The sequence below is a fragment of the Halichoerus grypus genome, chromosome 8 (assembly GCF_964656455.1).
Source record: "Halichoerus grypus chromosome 8, mHalGry1.hap1.1, whole genome shotgun sequence".
NCBI classification, from domain to species: domain Eukaryota; kingdom Metazoa; phylum Chordata; class Mammalia; order Carnivora; family Phocidae; genus Halichoerus; species Halichoerus grypus.
Genome location: NC_135719.1, coordinates 85,489,439 through 85,512,748, shown reverse-complemented (window position 1 = coordinate 85,512,748; position 23,310 = coordinate 85,489,439). Strand labels below are relative to the sequence as shown.

The window sequence follows — 23,310 nt, the reverse complement described above, 5'->3', positions numbered from 1 at the left end:
TGCCGCTTTAGCACATATTCTAAGATTAATCAGTGCCAGGGGTGTCCTGTGTGGAGTCTGGTCCTCTTCTCCATGCTTGTGATACCCCTCCAGTTTGTGTGTTTGTGGTTGCCTTGAGTTTGGTTCCCAATTGTATCTCTACCTCTTGTAAAATTAGCTGTGAAAAGCCTGTTTTGCCTCAGATCATTCTGAGAGTTAATTACATAGATGTAGCTTGTATCTCAGTGTGTCTATTGGACCAGATGAGTTCAGGATCCTACTCTGCCATTTTCTTAGCTCTCTCCCACACTGTCTTTTGATGGGACAATTGGTCCATTTACATATAAAGTAATAATTATTGATGGTATGTACTTATTGCTACTTTAATAGTTTGCTGTTTTTGTAGTTCCTCTCTGTTCTTTTGCGGTTTGATGGCTTCCTTTAGTGTTACATTTATATTCATTTTGCATTTTCTTTTGTGTGTTACCATAAGATTTTGCTTGTGGATTACTATGAAGTTCACACATTTCATACTATGGATATGACAGTCTTTTTAAAGTTGATAGTAACAAATTTGAACACATTCAAAAATATGTAGATATGTGTCCTTTATATTATTGTAGTTTTGATTTTACTAATTTTGTCTTTTTACTGACCTTTTCCCATGAGTATTACTTTGTTATTATAAATCATTACCATTGAAGTCCCTTTAATATTTCTCCTAAGGTTGTTGTAATGGATTTATCTTTTGATTGTCTTGAAAATTCTTTATCTCCCCTTCAAATCTGAATAGCATTATCAAGTACAGTATTCTTGGTTGGAAGTTTCTCTTTCATTATTGTGAATATACCCTGCCATTCTCTTTTGCTTACAGGATTTCTGCTTAAAATCAGTTGATGGTCTTATGGGGGTTCTCTTATATATTACAATTTGTTTTTATCTTGCTGCTTTTATGAATCTCTCTTTAACTTTTGTCATTTTAATTATAATGTGTCTTCATGTGAATCCTTTTTGGTTCATATTATTTGGAACACCCTGGGCTTCTTTTATCTGGATAGTTGTTTCCTTCCCTAGGCTCAAGAAATTTTCAACTATTATTGTTTCTAAAACTTTTCTGTCCCTCTTTCTATTCTTCTAGGATCCTTATACTGCAGATGTATTGTTTGATGTTGTCACAGATGTCCCTTAATACTTATTTTAAAAATTCTTTCTGCTATTCTGTCTGGGTGAGTTCTATTGCTTAATTCAGCTCCCTGATTCATTTTTCTGCTTATTCTACTGTAGTCTTGTTGAATCCATCTAATGTATTTTTCATTTCAGTTACTGTATGTTCACCTCTGTAATTTTCATTTATCACTTGTTTTTTTCTGAAGGTCTCACTGTGTTCATCCATTCTTCTCCTGAGTTTAGTAAACATCCTTGTGACCATTACTTTGAATTCTTTCCTTATCTCTGTATCATTAAAGTCTTTTTTTCTTGAGGTTTTATTTTGCTCTTTCATTTGATACATAATTCTGTTTCCTCATGTTTCTTGACTCCCTGTTTGTTTCTATGGATTAGGTAAAACAACTACCTCTCTCAGTCCCTAAGGAGTGGCCATGCAGAGGTGATGATCCATAATGTTCAACCTTGTCCTAGCATATGGTTGTCTCTTGAACCTTTGTGATTGCTTAAACCATCTGATTTTTTTTCTTGACATATGTCCCCATTGCTGAGGCTGTGTAAAGGCCTATGACCCAAGGAGAAGAGTCTCATTTAGCAACTACTTTCAGGCTGATTATAATTTGCTGCTTGAGGGCCTGGCTTCTAAACTATGCAATTATATACAGTCCTTTGTGGTAACAATTGTAATTTCTGCTGGTCTCCAAACCAGGAGATCTGGAGGTGTCCCCTGAGTAATAGTTGCAAAAATCAGGATTCCAGGTGTATGAACAAGCTCCTTTCTGGGAGGTCCATCTCCTCAAGCTGTATGAAGACTAAGAGGATTGCAAAGATGGTGTCTCTCTGCTTATGTTCTATGTGAGTGCCTCCTTGACCTCTAGATGTGGGAGAAATCTAAAGCCTATCCCATAGGCTGAAGCTCCAGGCTAAAAAAAAAAAAAATTGGTCTTTTTCACAGAAGGACTGGACTGTGTTGCAGTCTATTGTCTGTATAGTGCCCTGGGAGTGGCCCTCTGCCATGAAGTATCCTTCCAGTTTTTACAGTCCCCTAGAGCTCTGGAATGGCTGCATTGTAAGCTTCCAGGATGAGGCAATCCAGGGGTTTCTCCTACATGGACTGTGTTCAACCCCTGGCTTTAACAAGACAACTGGAGATTATTTGGGACAGAGCATACTCACTGGCCTCAGCAAGTGTTGGGACCACTTTCCAGTGCCAGTCTCAGCAATGTATCATGAAGGTGCTGTGTGATAGTTTGCATCCCTGAGCTAGCAGGCTATGTGGAGTGAAAAAATGTTATCCATTAGCATCTCCTTTTTAAAGAACCTATCAACTGTCTCCTGGCCCTCCAGTCAATGCCCTCAGATCAGCAAATGAATTTCCCTCATGTATAATATATGTTCTTTTTATACTGCTGTTTTTTTTCTTTTTTTATTCTGGGAAGGTGATGTAGGAGGATACTAATCTCACTTGGTCCCATGTACACACCTAGAGAACAGCCACATCAGTGCAACTAACCCAGAAAATGACCTGAGGAGTGGCAGCACAGACTTTTCAGTTAATTGTAGAGAGAAGGATACACTGAAAAGGGTAGGAGGGGAGAAGATGCAGCAGGAACCAAACTTATAGCAAGACTAACCACAAATGGGAGGGACACCACAAGCACAGAGAAGGGAGAGAAGCAGATCCCACACCAGGTACCCTGGCATGGGGGACCTGCGCTGGGAAGACAAGTCCCCATAACATTTGGCTTTGAAAGCCAGTAGGGCTTAGCTCTGGTTATTTTAATAATCAGCAGGGTGGGTTAGGGGAAGAGCCTTAGGATGAGAGAAAACTGAGTCCCCACTCTTAAAAAGACAGCATTAATAAAAGTCCCACTGGGACACAGCATGGAAGCAGCAGTTTGAAAAGCACCGGGGTATGTGTAAAAGATTTATTTACTGATCTCAGAAGGCATGCTGGAGGGCCAGGAATCTTTAGGAGACTTCTCCAAGAACAAAAGAGCTGGCAGGCACTATTTCTCTCCCACCCCCCATCCTACATAGATGGACACCTACAGGAGCCCATGCAAACACTACATATAACTTGCTAACACCACACACTTTGCCCCTCTGTTCTTGGGATCCAGCACAAACAATATGGTGCACCTCATCTTATAACCAGTCCTGGCTGGCACCAGCACCACTCCAAAGTGACTCCTGCCCTGGGGAGAGGGTAAGATAACCAAACACACCAGTTCAACTGTAGTTCCAGCAGCCAAACCTTAAAACTGGCAGTGTCAAGAGAGTGCCCTACTGATCCTTGTGTTTGGAGCTGCACACATGGCCTGGGGGCAGACTGCCTGTCCCACTAACAAAAACGTTTCTTGGGACACTGCAGCCTCAGCAAATGAGCTCAGGGCAAGCATCTGGTCTCATTGCTGACACTACCCAACTGCAAGCCCATGGCGGCCCTAGACTGGAATTTTAACAGTACAGGGACCAAACTTTGCCCAATAGAGAATTCAAAGTAATGGTCATAAATATGCTTACCAGACCTGAGAAACAAGTGGAGAATCTCAGTGAGACCTTCAAGAAAAGGATAGAAAATATAGAAAAGAACCAAACCAAACATTAAAAATATACTAGAAGGAATCAATAGTAGCTTAGAAAAGGCAGAAGAATGCAAGGTAGAAGACAAAGTAATGGAAAAAAAATGATACTAGGTTAAGGAAACTCAATGACATCATCAAGCATAGTAACGTTCTCCTCCTTCTGGGATTTCTATAAAACAAGAGAGAGGGGGCAGAAAACTGAACTTGAATAATAGCCAAAGTACCCCGATCTGGGGAAGGAAACTGACATCTAGATCCAGGAGGCACAGAAAGCCCCCAACCACATCAACACAAGAAAGTCCACACCTAGGCACATAATTAAAATGGCAAAAGCAGGGATAAAGAGAGAATTTTAAAAGCAGCAAGAGAAAAGAAAACAGTTATATACCTGTGAAACTCTATAAAGTTAACAGCTGATTTTCCAGCAGAAACTTTGAATACATCATGCCACTCCCTCTAGCCTGCAAAGTGTTGAAAGGAAAAAACCCTTGACAACAATACTCCAACCCGTCAAGGCTATCATTCAGACTAGGAGAGCTAGAGTTTCCCAGATAAACAAAACTTCATGGAGTTCATTAGCACTAAAGCATCCTTAAAAAAACATTAAAGGAAATTCTTTGGAAAGAAAAGGCCATAATGAGCAGTAAAAAAAAAAAAAATTAGAAAGGAAAAAAATTTCACGGGTACATAAAAACCTAATAAAAGTGGTATATAATCACTTTTAAAACTAGTACAGAGGTTAAAGCATAAAGCAGTAAAATCAATTATATCTATAAAAACCAAGGAATTCACAAAATGAAAGGATATAAAGTATGACATCATATACATAACCTATGGGGGGGTGAGTAAAAATTTAGTGCTTTTGGAATAGGTTCAAACTTAAGCAACCATCAACTTAATATAGGCTGGTATATGCATAAGATGATCTATCTGAGCCTAATGGTGATGACAAATCAAAATCCTTTAAGATATGCAAAAAAAAAAAAAAAAAGGAATCCAAGCTTATCACTAAAGAAAACCACAAGAGAGCAAGAAAAGATAGGAACAGAGAAAAACAAAATGGCAAAAAGTATATACCTATCAATAATTACTTTGAATATAAACAGACTAAATGTTCTAGTCAAAAGAAATGGGGTGGCAGAATAGATAAAAATGCAAGACACATCAATATGTTGCCTTCAAGAAACACATTTCATATCTCAAGACACATGCCAACTGAAAGTGAAGTAATGGAAAAACATTTACCAGACAAATGGAAGGAAAAAGAAAGTGGGCAAAAGGGACTTCAAGATTGTAACAAGGGACAAAGAAGGGCATTACATAATAAGGGATCAATCCAACAATAGGTTATAATAATTGTAAGCATCTGTGCACACACTATAACATCACCTAAACAAATAAAGCCAATATTCATAAACCTAAAGAGAGAAATTGAAAGTAATACAATAATAGGGGGCACTTTAAAACCCCATTACAGGGGTACCTGGGTGGCTCAGTTGTTAAGCGTCTGCCTTCAGCTCAGGTCATGATCCCAGGGTCCTGGGATTAAGCCCCACATCGGGCTCTCTGCTCAGCAGAAAGCCTGCTTCTCCCTCTCCCGCTCCCCTTGCTTGTGTTCCCCCTCTCGCTGTGTCTCTCTCTGTCAAATAAATTAAAAAAAACTTAAAAAAAATAAAAAATAAATATAAAATAAAATAAAACCCCATTACATCAATGGTTAGATCAGCCAGACAGAAAATCAACAAGGCAGTAGTGGCTTTGAATGACACATTGGACTAGATGGATCTAACAGAGATCTTTAAGCATCACATGCTAAAACAGCAGAATACGCATACTTTCCATGTATACATGGACATTCAGCAGAATAGATTACATGTTAGGCCACAAAACAAGCCTAATAAATTGAAAGACTGAAATAATACCATGCAACTTTTCCAACCAGTAATGTATAAAAGTAGAAATCAACCACAAGAAAAAATCTAGAAAGAACACACATACACTGAAGCTAAATAACATGTTACTGAACATGAATGGGTCAACCAAGAAATCAAGTAAGAAATAAAAAATACTGGAGACAAATGAAGACACAGTGGTCCAAAATCTTTGGGATGCAGCATTAGTGATTCTAAGAGGAAAGTTTATAGCAATACAGGGCTGCCTCAAGAAGCAAGAAAATTCTCAAAGAACAAAGCCAAAAGCTGGTAGGAGGGAGGAAATAATAAAGATTAGAACAAAAATAAATGAAATAGAGAGTTAATAGAAGAGATCAATGAAACCAGGAGCTGGTACTTTGAAAAAATAAAAACCTATAGCAAGATCATCAAAAAAGGAGGAGGGAGGACTCAAAAATACCACCACAGAAATATAAAGGATTAGAAAAGAATATTATGAAAAATGCCAACAAACTGGACAACTTAAAAAATGAATAAATTCCTAGGAACATATAATCTTCCAAAAATGAATTAGGAAGCAAGAAAATTTTAACAGATTACTGATTCAATTTCATTGAATCAAAAAACTCATAACAAACAAAAAGACCAGGAACAGCTAACTTCACAGTAACTTCTACCAATCATTTTATTTAAGATTTTATTCAAATTTTTGTTAATATATAGTTTGCATTCCCACCAACAGTGTAAGAGTGTTCCCCTTTCTTTCACCACATCCTTGCCAACTTCTGTTGTTCCCTGTGTTGTTAATTTTAGCCATTCTGACAGGTATGAGGTAATATCTGATTGTAGTTTTGATTTGTATTTCCCTGATGATCAGTGATGACAAGCACCTTTTCATATGTCTGTTAGCCATCTGTATGTCTTCTTTGGAAAAATGTCTTATTTTATGTCTTCTGCCCATTTCTTAACTGGATTATTTGTTTTGGGGCCCTAAGTTTGAGAAGTTCTTTATAATGTTGGCTACTAACTCTTATCAGATATGTCATGTGCAAATATCTTTTCCCATTCTGTAGGTTGCCTTTTAGTTTTGCTGAATGTTTCGCTCACTGTGTAGAAGATTTTTATTTTGATGAAGTCCCAATAGTTCTTTTTTGCTTTTGTTTCCCTTGCTTCCAGAGATGTGTCTGGTAAGAAGTTCTATGGCTGAGGTCAAAGAGGTTGCTGCCTGTATTCTCCTCTAGGATTTTGATGGTTTCCTGTCTACCAATCATTTAGGGAATAGTTAATACCGATTCTTCTCAACTTATTCCAAAAAATAGAAGAAAACTTCCAAATTCATTTTATGAGGCCTACATTATCCTGATACAAGACTATGAAAAAACTATAGGCCTGTGTCTTTGATGACCTTAGATGCAAAAATCCTCAACAAAATATTAGCAAACTGAATTCAACAGTACATTAAAAAATAATACACTACAATCAAGTGGGATTTAACCCATGGTTGGTTGCAAGGTTGGCTCAATATTTGCACATCAATCAGTGTGGAACATTACATTAACCAGGGGAAGGATAAAAATTATAAGATCATCTCAAATCATTTGACAAAATACAACATCCATTCATGATAAAAACCCTCAACAGGAGAAGTAGGTTTAGAGGGAATATACATCAACATAATAAAGTCCATATATGAAAACCCACAGCCAACATATACTCAATGGTGAAAAACTGAGAGCTTCTCCCCTAAGCTCAGAAACAGGACAAGGAGATCTACTTTCATGACTTTAATCAACATAGTATTGGAACTCCTTGGCACAGCAACTGGATAAGATATATAACACACCCAAATTAGTAAGAAAGAAGTAAAACTGTCACTATTTGCAGATAACATACTATCCGTGGAAAACCCTAAAGACTCCACCAAAGCACAAATAGAACAAATTAATGAATGCAGTAATGTCACAGGACACAAAATTAATATATGGAAATTAAGAAAACAATGCCATTTATTATTGCATCAAAAAAATAAATAAAAGACCTAGGAATAAACTTACAAAGGAGGCAAAAATCTGTACTCCAAAAACTATGTAATATTGATAAAATAAATTGAAGATAACAAAAACCAATGGAAAGATAAACCATACTCAGGGATTGGAAGAAGTAATATTGTTAAAATGTCCTTACTACCCAATGCAATTTCTATCAAAAACCAACATTTTTCATAGAACTTAAACAAAAATCCTAAAGTTTGTATGGAATGATAAAAAACCCTGAATAGCCAAAGCAATCTTGAAAAGAAGAACAAAGCTGGAGGTACCACAATCCCAGATTTAGAGATATTACAAAGCTATAGTAAACAAAATGATATGGTACCGGCAAAAAAAACAGACACACAGAGCAATGGAACAGAATACAGAGTCCAGAAATAAACCCACACTCTCTGGCCAATTCATCTTTGACAAAGGAGGCAAGAGTATTTGATGGGAAAAAGACAGTCTCTTTAGCAAATGGTATTAGGGAAATTGGACAGCTACATGCAAAAGAATGAAACTAGACCACTTTCTTACATCGTACCTAAAAATAAACTCAAAATGGAATCAATATCTAAATGTGAATTCTGAAGCCATGAAATTCCTGGAAGAAAACATAGGCAATAATTTCTTTGACACTGGCCATAGAAATATTTTTCTAGTTATATCTCCCCAGCAAGGGGAATAAAAGCAAAATTAAACTATTGGGACTACACCAAAATAAAATGCTTTTGCACAGCAAAATAAATCATCAAGAAAACAAAAAGGAAGCCTACTGAATGGGAGAAGATATTTGCAAATGATATATATTTGGATATTAATGCCTTATGGGATATAAGGAACTTCACCAAAAAACCCCACAAATAATCTGATTATAAAATGGTCAGAGGACCTAAAGAGACATTTTTCCAAAGAAGGCATACAGATTGCCAAGAGACACATGAAAAGTGCTCAACATCACTAATCATCAAGGGAAATGCAAATTAAAATCATGAGATATATCCTTATACCTATGAGAATATCTTTTATCAAAATCACAAGAAACAAGTGTTGGCAATGATGTGAAGATAAAGGAACTCTCATGCACTGTTGGTGGGAATTTAAATTAGTGAAACCACTGTGTAAAACACTATGGAGGGTCCTCAAAAAAATTAAAAATACCTAGTGGTGCAATTGCTGGGTCATAGGGTAGCTCTATTTTTAACTTCTTGAGGAACCTCCATACTGTTTTCCAGAGTGGCTGTGCCAGAAGTCATCCGAGAGGGAGAAAAACCATGAAAGACTCTTTTCTATAGGAAACAAACTGACGGTTGCTGGAGGGGATGTGGATGGGGGGATGGGGTAATTGGGTGATGGACATTAAAAAGGGCATGTGATGAGCACTGGGTGTTATATGCAACTGATGAATTATTGAACACTATATCTGTGTTCACTATATGTTGGCTAATTGATTTTAAATATAAATAATATTTATAAATAAAAAATTAAAAATAGAATTACCATATGATCCAGTAGTTCCACTACTAGGTATTTACCCAAGGAAAATGAAAACATTAATTTAAAAAGACACGTGCAAGAGTGCCTGGGTGGCTCAGTCAGTTGAGCGTCTGACTCTTGATCTCAGCTCAGGTCTTGATCTCAGGTTGTGATTCAAGCCCCATGTTGGGCTCTGTGCTGGATGTGGAGCCTACTCAAAAAAAAAAAAAAAAAGGATATGGGCACCCCATGTTTATTGCAGCATTATTTACAATAGCCAAGATATGGAAACAACCCAACTGTCCATCGATAGATTAATGGATAAAGATGTGGTATACATACACAATGGACTATTACTCAGCCATAAAAAAGAATGAAATCCTGCCAAATGCAACAACATGGATGAACCTAGAGGGTATAATGCTAAGTGAATTAAATCACTCAGTGAGATAGATACCCTATGATTACACTCATACATGGAATTTAAAAGCAAAACAAACAACAGAGACAAAACAGGGTCATAAATAAAGAGAACAAAACTGGTGGTTGCTGGATGGGGGTGGGGGTGGGGGAATGTGTGAAGTAAAGGGGATTAAGGGTATATTTATCTTGATGAGCACTAAGAAGTGCATAGAATTTTTGAATCCTTGTATTCTATACCTGAACTTAATATAACACTGTATGTTAATTATATTTTTTTAAATGGTGGGGTTTTTTGATAGGTTTTGGGGCAATTGAGACTGCACATAATCCCTCCAAGAAGGGAATCTCATTTCTGTACAGCATTTTGGAACCCCTGAACATTAGTCCCATTGATTTCTGAAGCCAAACTTGTGGGGTCTTTTTTACCCAGTGCAGATGCTAGGTAGGGGCTGGGGTGATTGATGTAGGGCACCAGCCTCTCATTGCTTCAGCAGAAGTGCCTGTTTGGTGAGGCCCTTCCCTGTTGTGTGTCACTGCATAGGGGATGAAGTTCACAAGACCAGGTCTCTTCCTGTTCTACCTATCTCCGTGTGGTCCTTTTATTCTTTGTTGTGGAAAGCAGTTCATCTACTTTCCAGATCTTTTTTTAGAGGGAAATGAATAATATGTAGCTGTAGATTTTGTGTGTCTTTGGGTGGAGGTAAATTCAGGATGTTCCTATACCAGCATTTTGGGCCCCTTTAAGTTAACTTCTTATAAATCCAAAGCATATCTAGAATGTGCAATATGATATTTACATATGTAGTATATACATGCATATCCATTTCTAACAGACCTAGTTTCTAATCTCTTGTCTGGTTAGCTTACTCACCTAGTTGCCGGAAAAAATTAAGTGCCAAAGGAGATTCTTGGTGAAACCAAATATTGTAAAAATCTAAACATACTTCATGGAAATAGCATTGTGCATAAACTTTGTCTTCTCTGTGGGCTGCTTCCCAAGTAGCCAAACAGATGAACAAAGAATTATAAGCAAAACTAATAAATTTAGATTATTGAACAGATTTGTTGAAAGAATAAATATTTCTGTTATTTTTACTGGGCTATATTATAAGTAGTTGTGCTAGTCTGAATGGCCTGGATTTAGCTACAGTAATAACACTATGTCCTACCACCTTATTTAAAAAACTAGTTATAGTCTATGAATAGGAATATTTATGTTGCATACCCAGCATAGTTCAGCCAAAGGCTGTTATCTTCGTCACTTAGAAATTCAAATTGTGACCTCATTTTGAAGTAGGGGGTAGGGATATTAATGTTTCCTTGAGGAAATTGTATATATCTCCTTACATTTGACCAAATCAAAATCCCATCATCACACACAACTTAAAAGTGAGATTTCTGTCTTTCCATATGTTTGTTATATAGCATGATGAAAAATATTTAGTGATGAGTGATAGTCACTAATACTTTATACCAAATACTTTACTCTCTCTGATTTCCAGGCAGACCTCACCCTTTGAAGTTAAATATCATGGAACACTTCAGTCAATGAAACATGAGTGGAAGTATTATTAAGGCAGATGCTTAAAAATCCAGTGAACAATTTTTTAGTCTCTACTATTCTCTCCTACAGTGTCCCAGGTAGATCCATTAACCTGAATCCAGGGGTGAGGATGAAAAAAAACACTTAATGGACATGTAAGATGAGTGAGAAATCATTCTTTGTTTTTTAGAGTTACTAAATAATTGTTTTGTGTTGACTGTTTCTGCATATAGCATAATATAACCATGAATATTAAGATTTTATTTCAAATTGACAAAATATAAATTGAAAAGTAGAAATATTATTTAATAATTCCTTTGATTTGGGATTTAAAAACAAATATTTTCCCCATACTAAAAAATTCAAGTTTAGTTTTTCTTTTTCCCTTTTTCAAAGTGCATCTGTTATGCTGAAACAGGTCCTATTTCAAGAAGTACTATTTATTTATGTTTAGTTTTATCATTAAAACCAGCAGTTTACAAACCTGCATACTTGCAAAGAGGGATAGGATCTTAGGACAGTGATTTTTCTTAAATAATTATGCATAAAACTTTTTCATAATTACTCTAATTCAGTTTTATCATGTTGACCAAAACAGCCTTAATGTTTCCTTCAGTTTAACTAAACTTTATACAGGCTTCTTCCTGAAACTGGATCCCGAAATCCTTTGTTTTTAGGGTATTTTCTTTAGAAAAAGTTCTAAATATTGTCTCTGGCCATTTGAGATCTGAGTACATCTTTTTATAAGCCTGTTGCAGTTTTACAACCTATGAACGTGTATCCTAGGGACCTGAAAGCAATTGCTTTTAATGTAGTCATCATCTAAGATAAGCTCCCTTATTTCCCAGTCCCTGTTGGATGTATAGGAGTCTAACTTTTTTGGGTGTCAATTTGGAACTAACTCAATGTGCTTGACATTATCCATTGATCAACTTCCTCACTAATATCTCCAAAACTTCTCTACTAGCACACCTCTGACTTAAACCCCCCCCCCATCAGTGTAGTTTAGACTGCCTTCTTTACTCCCCTCTTTATTGCAATAGCTTTGAATAAAGTCTTTGTCTGACAATTTTTGCTTGACCATATGTATAATTTATTAACACACTGCATTGCAGCATAATACCTTTCAATTACAACCCTGTTTTCACACTAGCAGTATTAATTTAGCAACATATACAACTTTCCTGGTAAAGATTTCCCCTTCTCTTGGTTATTTTAAACTATCACAAGAAGAAGGAGAAGAATGAGAAAGGCCACTCAAAAAAGTTGCCAGTAGCTGAATACCTAATGTAGAGACAAAGGATCACAGTGATTTCTAGGAGAACTAAAATATCATTGACTTAGAGTCCAAGATAGGAAGACCCTGAACTCACCTCCACTCTTGGACACACTGAATCTATCTCTATAGAGAGAGAAATTCTTCCTGAAATGCCGAGGGGTGATCAAACAGTTTTTGCACAACAAAGGGAGAGGGACCACATAGAGAATAGCAGGAGAGATGGAAACATGGGAACTCCATTCTCAATAGGGAATGATCTCACTGAGGGGTTCATGTGCAGACCAAACACAAAACAAAACAAAAACACAGCAGCTTAAGAGGAAATTAGACTATATGGGAACAAAATCCATTTGTTAAACCCGAGTGTCCACCAAGCATGGGGAAACTGCTGAAGCTCTCTCCAGGGATGGAGGTGCTAGTCAGTACTTTCATTTATGTTCCCTCTCTGCCATGATAGTGCAGACTGTTAGTGTAGCTGGACTGCCACCTCATTGAGCCACAGGTCCCTAGCCCACACCAGCTCCCACTGTCTGACCAAGGCAGGCCAGCCACAAAACACCTTGAGATACTACAGTCCATGCCTGCTTCAGCTCCAGCCCCAGTCATCCTCACAGGGTACCTCCTGTGTATAGTGTCCTGCTTCATGTCCACTACAGCTCCAACCAGCCAGCCTAAGCTGCTAGGCATATATTTCTACACAGGGGAGATTCTTATACAAGACCGCTCCTTCAAGACTGGGAGAAATAGCTACTTGCCTAACTCAAAGAAACAAACAGAAAGACAAATAAAATGAGAAGACAGAAGAATATGCTTCAAATGAAATGACAAAATTTCAGAAGACTTAAATATGGAAATGAGCAACCTACTTGATAAAGTGTTTGAAGTAATGGACATAAAGATGCTCGCTGGACTTGAGAGAAGAGTGGATGAACTAATAACATCACAACAAGAGATAAAAAACATAAAAAGGGAACCAATCAGAGGTGAAGTAAATGAAAAAGAGGGATTCAACCCTCTTTTCAACTCCAAATGAAATTCTAATTCATTTGAATTAGATGGAATCAGCAACAGATTAGAGGATGCACAAGAATGGATCAGCAATCTGGAGGAGATGGGTTCCTTCCATTACCAACAAAAAAGAATAAAAAATTGAGGATAGGTTAAGAGACCTCTGGGACAACATCAAGTGTATTAACCTTTACATTATAAGGGTCCCAGAAGGAGAAAATAGAGAAAGGGGCAGAAGATTTTTTTGAAGAAATAATAGCTGAAAACTTTCCTAGTCTGTGGTAAGAAACAGACATCCAGATTCAGGAAGCACAGAGAACACCAAACTAGATGAACCCAAATAGATCCACAAAAGACACATAATAATGAAAATCACAAAAATTAAAGAGAGAATCTTAAAAACAGCAAGAAAAAAAAATCAAACAGTTATGTATAAGGGAAACCCCATAAAGCTATCAGCTGTTTTTTTCCAGCAGAAACTTTGAAAATATTATGCTACTCCTTTCCGGCCTACACAAAATGCTGAAAGAAAACAAAAACAAAAACATTACAACCAAGAACACTGTACCTAGCAAAACAATCACTCAAATGAAAGGAGAGAGAGAGAGTTTCCCAGACAAAAGTTAAAGAAGTTCATCAACACTAAACTGGCCTTATAAGACATTTTAAAGGGGCTTCTTTAAGCAGAAAAGGCCCTACCTACAAATGAGAAAATTATGACAGGAAAAAATTTAACTGGCAAAAGCAAATACAGAGTAAAGTTAGTAGACCAATCACTTATAAAGCTAATTTGAAAGTTAAAAGACAAAGGTAGTAAAATCAATTTTATCTACAAATATTAGTCAAAGGACACACAAACAGATTTAAAATATGATACTATATAAATAAAACATGAAGGAGAAAGAGAAATAAAATGTGGTTCTTTTACAATGTGTTTGCACTTAAGTGACATTAATTTAATAGAAACTGCTGTATACTTAGGATGTTATATATAAACCTCATGCTAACCACAAACTAAAAACTTAAATTCTTCTCCCTATATATTTTTGTATTTAAGAATAGCATTAAAGAAAGCTATCAATCACAAGGAGACACAGCAACAAAAAAACTATAAAACATCCATAAAACTATGAACAAAATTACAGTAGGTACATATCTAACAATATTAACTTTAAATATAAATGAACTAAATCCTCCAATCAAAAGATAGAGGGTGACCAAATGGATTAAAAAAAAAAAAAACAACCAGGCCCATCTATATGCTGCCTAAAAGGACTCACATAAAACCTAATGACATGTATAGACTGAAAGTAAAGGGATGAAAAGAGACATACCCTGAACTGCAAGTGAAAAAATTAAAACAAAGCCACTAACAAGACAAAAAAAGGAATTACATAATGAGGGGTTAATCCAACAATAGGATATAACAATTGTAAATATCTGTGCACCCAACATAGGAGCAACTTAACATATATAGCAAATATTAACAGACATAAAGGGAGAAATTGACAATACAGTAATGGTAGGGGACTTTAATACCCCATTTACCACAATGGATAGATCTAGACAGAAAAATCAACAAGGAAACAAAGGTTTTGAATGACACATTAGACCAGAGAGATGTAACAGATATGTACAGAACATTACATCCAAAACCAGCACAATACACATTCTCTTCCAGTGACATTGAACATTCTCCAGAATAGTTCAAGTATAGGCTACAAAACAAAACATGTCGTACTAAATTTAAGATTGAAATCATATCAAGCATCTTTTCCAACCACAGCAGTATCAAACTAGAAATCAATTATAAGAAACAACTGGAGGGTGGGGAAAGCATGAACACATGGAGGCTAAACCTGCTACCGAATAGCTTATGGGTCAACCAAGAAATACAAAATTACAAAGTACATGGAGATAAATAACAATGAAAACACAGCAGTTCCAAGTCTTTGAGACACAGCAAAAGCAGTTCTAAAAGGGAAGTTTATAGTATTCTAGGCCTACCTCAAGAAACAAGAAGAATCTCAAGTAAACAATTGCACCTTACACCTAAAAGAACTAGAAAAATAAGACCAAAGCTCAAAGTTAATAGAAGGAAAGACATAATAAAGATCAATGAGGTGCGCCTGGGTGGCTCAGTCTCTTAAGCATCTGCCTTCGGCTCAGGTCATGATCCTGGGGTCTTGGGATTGAGCCCCATGTCCAGCTCCCTGCTCAGCCAAGAGCCTGCCCCTCCCTCTCCCTCTGCCCCGCCCCTGCTTGTGCTCTCTCGCACTCTTTTTCCCTCAAATACAATCTTTAAAAAAAAAAAAAAAAAGAGTGAAACTAAGCTCGTTCTCTGAAAAGATAAAATTTATATACCTTTATCTAGACTCATCAAGAAAACAAGGACTCCAATAAATAAAATGAGAAAGAGAAGTATAGTCAGTACCACAGAAATAGAAACCATTATGAGAGTACAACAAAAAAATATATGCCAACAAATTATGCAACCTAGAAGAAATGGATAAATTCCTAGAAACATATACTCTTCCAAGACTCAGTCAAGAAAAAACAGAAAATCTGAACACCCAATTAGGAGTAACAAAATTGTATCAGTGTTCGAAAAACTCCAAACAAAAGTGCATGGCCAGAGGTGGCTTTTCAGGTGAATTCTATTGAACACTAAAGTAGAGTTAATAACTATTCTTTTCAAACTATTCCAAAAAATAGAACAGGAAAGCACTCTTCCAAATTCATTCTGTGAGGCCAGAATTACCCTGATACCAAAACGAGACAAAGACACTACAAAAAATGAAAGAAAAGAAATAGAAAGGGAGGGAGGGGTAAAGAAAAGAAGGGAAGAAAAAAAGGAAAGAAAGAAAGAAAGGAAAGAGAAAAGAATTAATTAATTACAGGCTAATATCTCTGATGAACATAGATCCAAAAATCCTTAACAGGGCGCCTGGGTGGCTCAGTCGTTAAGCGTCTGCCTTCAGCTCAGGTCATGATCCCAGGGTCCTGGGATCGAGCCCTGCATCGGGCTCCCTGCTCAGCGGGAAGCCTGCTCCTCCCTCTCCCACTCCCCCTGCTTGTGTTCCCTCTCTCGCTGTGTCTCTCTCTGTCAAATAAATAAAATCTTTAAAAAAAAAAAATCCTTAACAAAATAGGAGCAAACTGAATTCAACAATGCACTGAAAGGATCATTCACCCACAATTGGTTGGAATTTATTCCAGAGATGGAAGGATGGTTCAATATATGCAAATGAAGCAACATGATACACAACATTAACCAAATGAAGGTAAAAATCATGTGATCATCTCAGGAGACGCAGAAAAACCATTTGACAAAATTCAACATCTACTGATGATTAAAAACCCTCAACAAATTGGGTTTAGAGAAAACATACCCCAACAGAATAAAGGCCATATATGACAAATTCACAGCTAACATCATATTCAGTTATGAAAAGCTGAAACCTTTTCCTCTAAGATCAGGAAAAAGACAAGTTTGCCCACCCTTACCAGTTTTATTCAACAGACGGTACTGGAAGTCCTAACTGCAGCAATCAAAGAAGAAAAATAAATAGAATGAAAATTGGTAAGAAATAAAACTATCCCTATTTGCAGATGACATGATACTGTATATAGAATATACTAGAGACTCCACCAAAAAACTATTAGAATGAATACAAAAATTCAGTAAAGTTGTAGGTTATGTAATCAATATTAGTGTATAGCAATGAAACTGATTTCTATATAATGAACTAGCAGAAAAAGAAATTAAGAAAACAATTTCATTTAGAATTGCATAAAGATAATAAAATACCTAGGAATAAATTTAACCAATACAGACCTGGTATTCTGAAAAGAAGACATTGATGAAAGAAATTGAAGATGACACAATTAAATGGAAAGATATACCATGCTCATGGATTAGAAGAATATCATTAAACTGTCCATACTACCCAAAGCAATCTTTAGATTGAATGCAATTCCTATCAAAATACCAATAGTATTTTTCATAGAATTAGAACAAATAACCCTAAAATTTGTATGGGACCACTAAAGACCTTGATAGAAAAGCAATTTTGAGAAAGAAGAATAAGACTGGAGGTATCACAATCCTAGGTATTAAACTATACTACAAAGGTTAAGTAACTGAAACAGTATGGTATTGGTGCAAAAACAGACATATAGATCAGTGGAACAGAGAGCCAAGAAATAAACCCACACTTACGTGTTCAATTAATCTACTACAAAGGAGACAAGAATATGTAATGGGAAAAAGACAGTTTTTTCAATAAATGGCGTTGGGCAGCTACATGCAAAGGAATGAATGAACCTGGACCACTTTCTTACACCACACACAAAAAATAAATTCAAAATGGGTTCAGTACCTAAATTTAAAACTTGAAACCATAAAACTCCTAAAAGAAAACACAGGCAGTTATCTCTTGAGCATCAGATTTTGCAGCACTTTTCTGGATGTGTCTCATTAGCAAGGGAAATAAAAGCAAAACTAAACAATTAGCTACATCAAACTAAAAACCTTTTGCACAGCAGAGGAAACCATCAGCAAAACAAAAAGGCAACCTAGTGAATGGGAGAAGTTATTTGCAAGTTATATATCCAATAAGTGGTTAATATCCAAAAATGTAAAAAAATCCACAAAGCTGGGGCGCCTGGGTGGCTCAGTCGTTAAGCATCTGCCTTTGGCTCAGGTCATGATCTCAGGATCCTGGGATGGAGCCCCACCTCGGGCTCCCTGCTCAGCGGGAAGCCTGCTTCTCCCTCTCCCACTCCCCCTGCTTGTGTTCCCTCTCTCGCTGTGTCTCTCTCTGTCAAATAAATAAATAAAATCTTTAAAAAAAAAATCCATAAAGCTAGATACCAAAAAACCCAAGTAATTAAAAATGAGTAGAAGACCTGAGTAGACATTTTTGCAAAGAAGACATACAGCCAGCACACATGAAAAATGGTCAACATCAGTAGTGCAAGTCAAAACCATAATGTGTTAACTTATTATACCAATCAGAATGGCTAAGTCAAAAACACAAAAAATAACAAGAGCTGGAAAGGATGTGGAGAAAATGGGGAATTTTGTGCCCTGTTGGTAGGACTGTAAGTTGGTGCAGCCACTAGGAAAATGTATGGAGGCTCCTCAAAAACTTAACAGAAATACCATATGACCCAGTTATTCCACTTCTGGGTATTTACCCAAAGAAAACAAAAACACTAATTTGAAAAGATAATGCATCCCTATGTTCCTTGCAGCATTATTTACAGTAGTCAAGATATGGAAGTGATCCAAGTATCCATTCATAGATGAATAAAGAAGTGGTATATATACACAAAGTTATGTTGTTCAGTCATAAAAAAAAAAAGAATAAATTCTTGTCATTAGTGACAACATGGATAGACCTAGAGGGTACTATGCTGAGTGCAGTAAGTCAGAAAGAGAAAAACATCATATGATTTTACACTTATATGTGGAATCTAAAAAACAAACACAAAGCTGAATAAGACCTATAAATACAGAGAACAAACTGGTAGTTGCTAGGGGGGTAAAATGGGGTATGTGTGAAATAGGTAAAGGCGATTAAGAGTTACAAACTTCCATTTATAAATAAGTCACAGGGATAAAAAGTATAGGATAGGGAATATAATCAATATTATTTAATAACTTTTTATTGTGACAGATGGTAACTACATTTATCACGGTAAGCATTTTCTAATATATATAATTAATAAATCACTATGTTGTTCACCTGAAAATACTGTATGTCAACTGTTAATTTTTTAAAAACTGAAGAAAACTTACATTATTATTAGCTGAAATAAGAAGTACATGCTTTTATGTGTGACCTAGTGTATATTTGTGCATCTGCCACAAACACATAAACACTGGACCATATCAGACTACTGTGTATCAAAGACGCTACCTTATTTGGCTATTAGCAAAACTGTTCCAGCCTCCCACCCCCGAACATTCTCCATAACATGTATTTTTAATTGCAAACATAAATAGAATGGTATTTTTGGTATAATATTATTTTCATAAATAAAGTAATTATATACTATTAATATACCACCTTCAAGTATATATTAAGAAATAGTCTCAACTCAACTATTTTAGTCTGTATGTTGCAACTTTTTTTCACTTCTGGACAATTATGTCACAATTCAAAAACTATCTTTTATGTAGGCAAATGAGATTTTAAAAATTGAGTCTTATGACTGATAACTACCAAATTTAATCATACATATGTAAAAATATTCTGGACATAATTATTTATATAAGTTGCAATGTCACTCAGAAAGTTTTAAAAACTTTTAGTCAGTTCCAAACATCTCTGTGCATCACACATTATTAAACCATTTAATCTAGGGACGCCTGGGTGGCTCAGTCATTAAACGTCTGCCTTTGGCTCAGGTCATGATCCCAGGGTCCTGGGATTGAGCCCCGCATCGGGCTCCCTGCTTCGCAGGAAGCCTGCTTCTCCATATCCCACTCCCCCTGCTTGTGTTTCCTCTCTCACTGTGTGTGTTTCTCTCTCTGTCAAATAAATAAAATCTTTAAAAAAAAATAAAATCATTTAATCTATATGTAATCTATTAAACACTGGTTAATCTAAATTATCAAGCACAAATTTGAACTGTGGTCAGTAATTACTATCACCAAGATGTAGTAATTTTTTTTTAAAGATTTTTTAAAAAATTTTATTATGTTATGTTAGTCACCATACATCATTAGTTTTTGAAGTGGTGATCCATGATCCATTGTTTTCGTATAACACCCAGTGCTCCATGCACTATGTGCCCTCCTGAATACCCATCACCAGGCTAACCAATCCCCCCTCCCCTCTAAAACCCTGTTTGTTTCTCAGAGTTCATAGTCTCTCATGGTTCATCTCTCCCTCCAATTTCTACCCCCCCTTCATTTTTCCCTTCCTTCTCCTAATGTCCTTCATGCTATTCCTTATGTTCCACAAGTAAGTGAAACCATATGATAATTGACTTTCTGTGCTTGATTTATTTCACTTAGCATAATCTCCTCCAGTCCCACCCATGTAAAAGTTGCGTATTCATCCTTTCTGATGGCTGTGTAATATTCCATTGTATATATGGACCACATCTTCTTTATCCATTCATCTGTTGAAGGGCATCTCGGCTCTTTCCACAGTTTGGCTATTGTGGACATTGCTGCTATGAACATTGGGGTGCATATGGCCCTTCTTTTCACTACATCTGTGTCTTTGGGGTAAATACCCAGTAGTGCAATTGCTGGGTCATAGGGTAGCTCTATTTTTAAATTTTTGAGGAACCTCCACACTGTTTTCCAAGATTTTATTTATTTATTTGACAGAGAGAGAGAGAGAATGTGGGAGGAGGAGGAGCAGGAGAGAGAGAATCTCAAGCAGACTCCATGCTCGGCACAGAGCCCGTGTGGCTCCTTCTCATGAACCTGAGATCATGACCTGAACCAAAACCAAGAGTTGGACACTCAACTGACTGTGCCACCCAGGTGTACCCAAGATGTAATAATTTTAATGTAAAGCAGTTCCTATTGAATGATGCAATTAATACCTCAAGTAAAATGCCTTTGCAAAATGTCACCACCTTAGATTTAAGTAATAAGATAAATAATGCAAGAACCACATCCATGATCAGACTTATAATTTTAAACAGATTACATGAAAATTTCAAGATGTGTCATAACACAAAAATAAGATGTGCTGCAGTACACACACACAAAAATTAATCATTGTCACAAAGCCTAGCTTGTTAACTCTGTTCTTTGAATCTGGATTGTTTATAGCTGTTAAAGGCAAGCACTTGTCAGTCCATGTTTTTATACAACTTGGTCTTTATGTTCCTAAACACATCTTCAATAAATTAAGCAAGAGTATATCCAGTTATATTTACATTTGCATATAATTGTTTGCATGTATTTGCTTCTGCTCTATTTAAGAGATCATCTTTTATAAAATCATTGTAAAAAATTCTTATGAAGAAATAAGTGTTCATAACTTTCCAATTGAACAATGTATCAGTGTTCCAAAAAAAAAAAAAAAAGGCAGAATTACTAAGAAATTAGATTACTAGCTGGATAGTTAGGTAGATTGATATAGAGCTAATATAATATAGATACATATAAATATCTCTGTACATCATGTTCAAAATTCAATGATATGTAGATCTATCTACCCATGTATTTGTCACAATCTTTTTTGATTAGATTAAAAAACAATCCTAACTATGCCTTTTTGTTGCATGTGGGATATCATAATATATACATATTTATGTTCAAGTTCTTTTTCTTTAAGATTTTATTTATTTATTTAACAGCGCATGCGAGTGCAAGCAGGGGGAGAGGCAGGCTCCCGGCTGCACAGGGAGGCTGACATCGGACTCAATCCCAGGACCCCGGGATCATGACCTGAGCCGAAGGCAGACGCTTCACTGACAGCCATCCAGGTGCCCTATGTTCAAGTTCTTATTGTGGATAGAAAAAATCAATTGATGGATAACTATTTAAAAGGATACTATAATAATTGGCAGATACCTGATTTTTTAAAAATTACTAAATTTTAACAGATTCTGTCAATGTGCTAAAATATATCATTTATCATTTTTATTGATTTGGAAAATATTTGTTTGAAATTACTTGAAAAGGTGTAACTACCTTTATTTTTGTTGTATTTTCTATATCAATTTCATGTCAAATGGAATATATAAAGTTTAGTATGTAAAGTTTAACATATGAAGCTCACATATTAACCTGCTTAATATATAAAGTTTAGGTTACAGTGCTTTGGTTTTCACTTACCCCCACTAAAGTATCTGCAATTTAAAAGTGTAACAAAATATCTTATGTCTGATCTCTTACTGGATATGTGATACAGGAGTTTCTATCACAACTGCAGTATGTGTCACTTAATAAATTTCTGTCTCAACAATGCTTGGAGAACTCTACTTGTTATTATGTATACATAATACATTCTCAATGTTTTTACTAAACTTAACAAAACCTATTCAATTATTTACTATTAGAGCATTTATTATCATTTAAGATTGTAACTTTACTTTTTAATTTTGACATAATTTTAGCCTTACAGAAAAATTACAAGAATAGCACAAAGAGTTCCCAGATACTTTTCATTTTTCATTTTACATATATGCTTTATTCTATCTTCAATACAAATGTATATGTATCTTTTCTGAGACGTCAGAGTGAGTTGCAGACAAAACATCCTTTTATTCCTAAGTACTTCATTATGTAGTTCTAAAATTGAGGAATTCTATGTAATCAAAATAAAATTGTCAAAATCAGATAATTAACATTGATATTGTACTATTATCCAATATAAAGACTTCATTGAGATTTTGCCAATTGTACCAATAATGTCCTTTACAATGAAAGAAAATATAAGAGAATGGGTTACATTACATTGTCATTTCTCTTTTGTGTCCTTTATTCTGAATCATTTCCTCAGTCTTTCTTAGTATTTCATGACTTTGACCTACTTGAAGAATACAGCCCAAGTATTTTATAAAACTGTTCTCAATTTAGGTCTGTCTCATGTTTCCTCATGATTAGATCCAGCTTATTCCCTTTTGACAAGGATGCCGAAGTGATGCTGAGTTTTTCACATGACATCATACAGAAAGCCCTTTCTGCCAGTGGTCTCATTACCATAAAGTTATATTTGATAATTTGCTTAAGGTCATACCTGCCATGTATCACCATTATTTTTACTCTTTTTTTTTTAAAGATTTATTTACTTATTTGAGAGAGCGAGAATGAGAGAGAGTACATGAGAGGGGGAAGGGTCAGAGGGAGAAGCAGGATCCTTGCTGAGCAGGGAGCCCGATGCGGGACTTGATCCCAGGACTCCAGGATCATGACCTGAGCTGAAGGCAGTTGCTTAACCAACTGAGC

At 36.0% G+C, this 23,310-nt stretch overlaps 1 long non-coding RNA gene across 2 annotated transcripts in view; it reads left to right on the top strand.

Moving 5' to 3' along the window:
• LOC118530254 (uncharacterized) overlaps positions 1 to 22,817 on the top strand; it is a 575,684-nt gene extending 552,867 nt beyond the window's left edge. For both annotated transcript variants that reach the window (XR_013440647.1, XR_013440646.1), the window contains exon 7: positions 21,717 to 22,817. This is a non-coding gene — a long non-coding RNA (uncharacterized LOC118530254). The remainder of the gene's footprint in view (positions 1 to 21,716) is intronic.
• Positions 22,818 to 23,310: the final 493 nt, after the last annotated feature.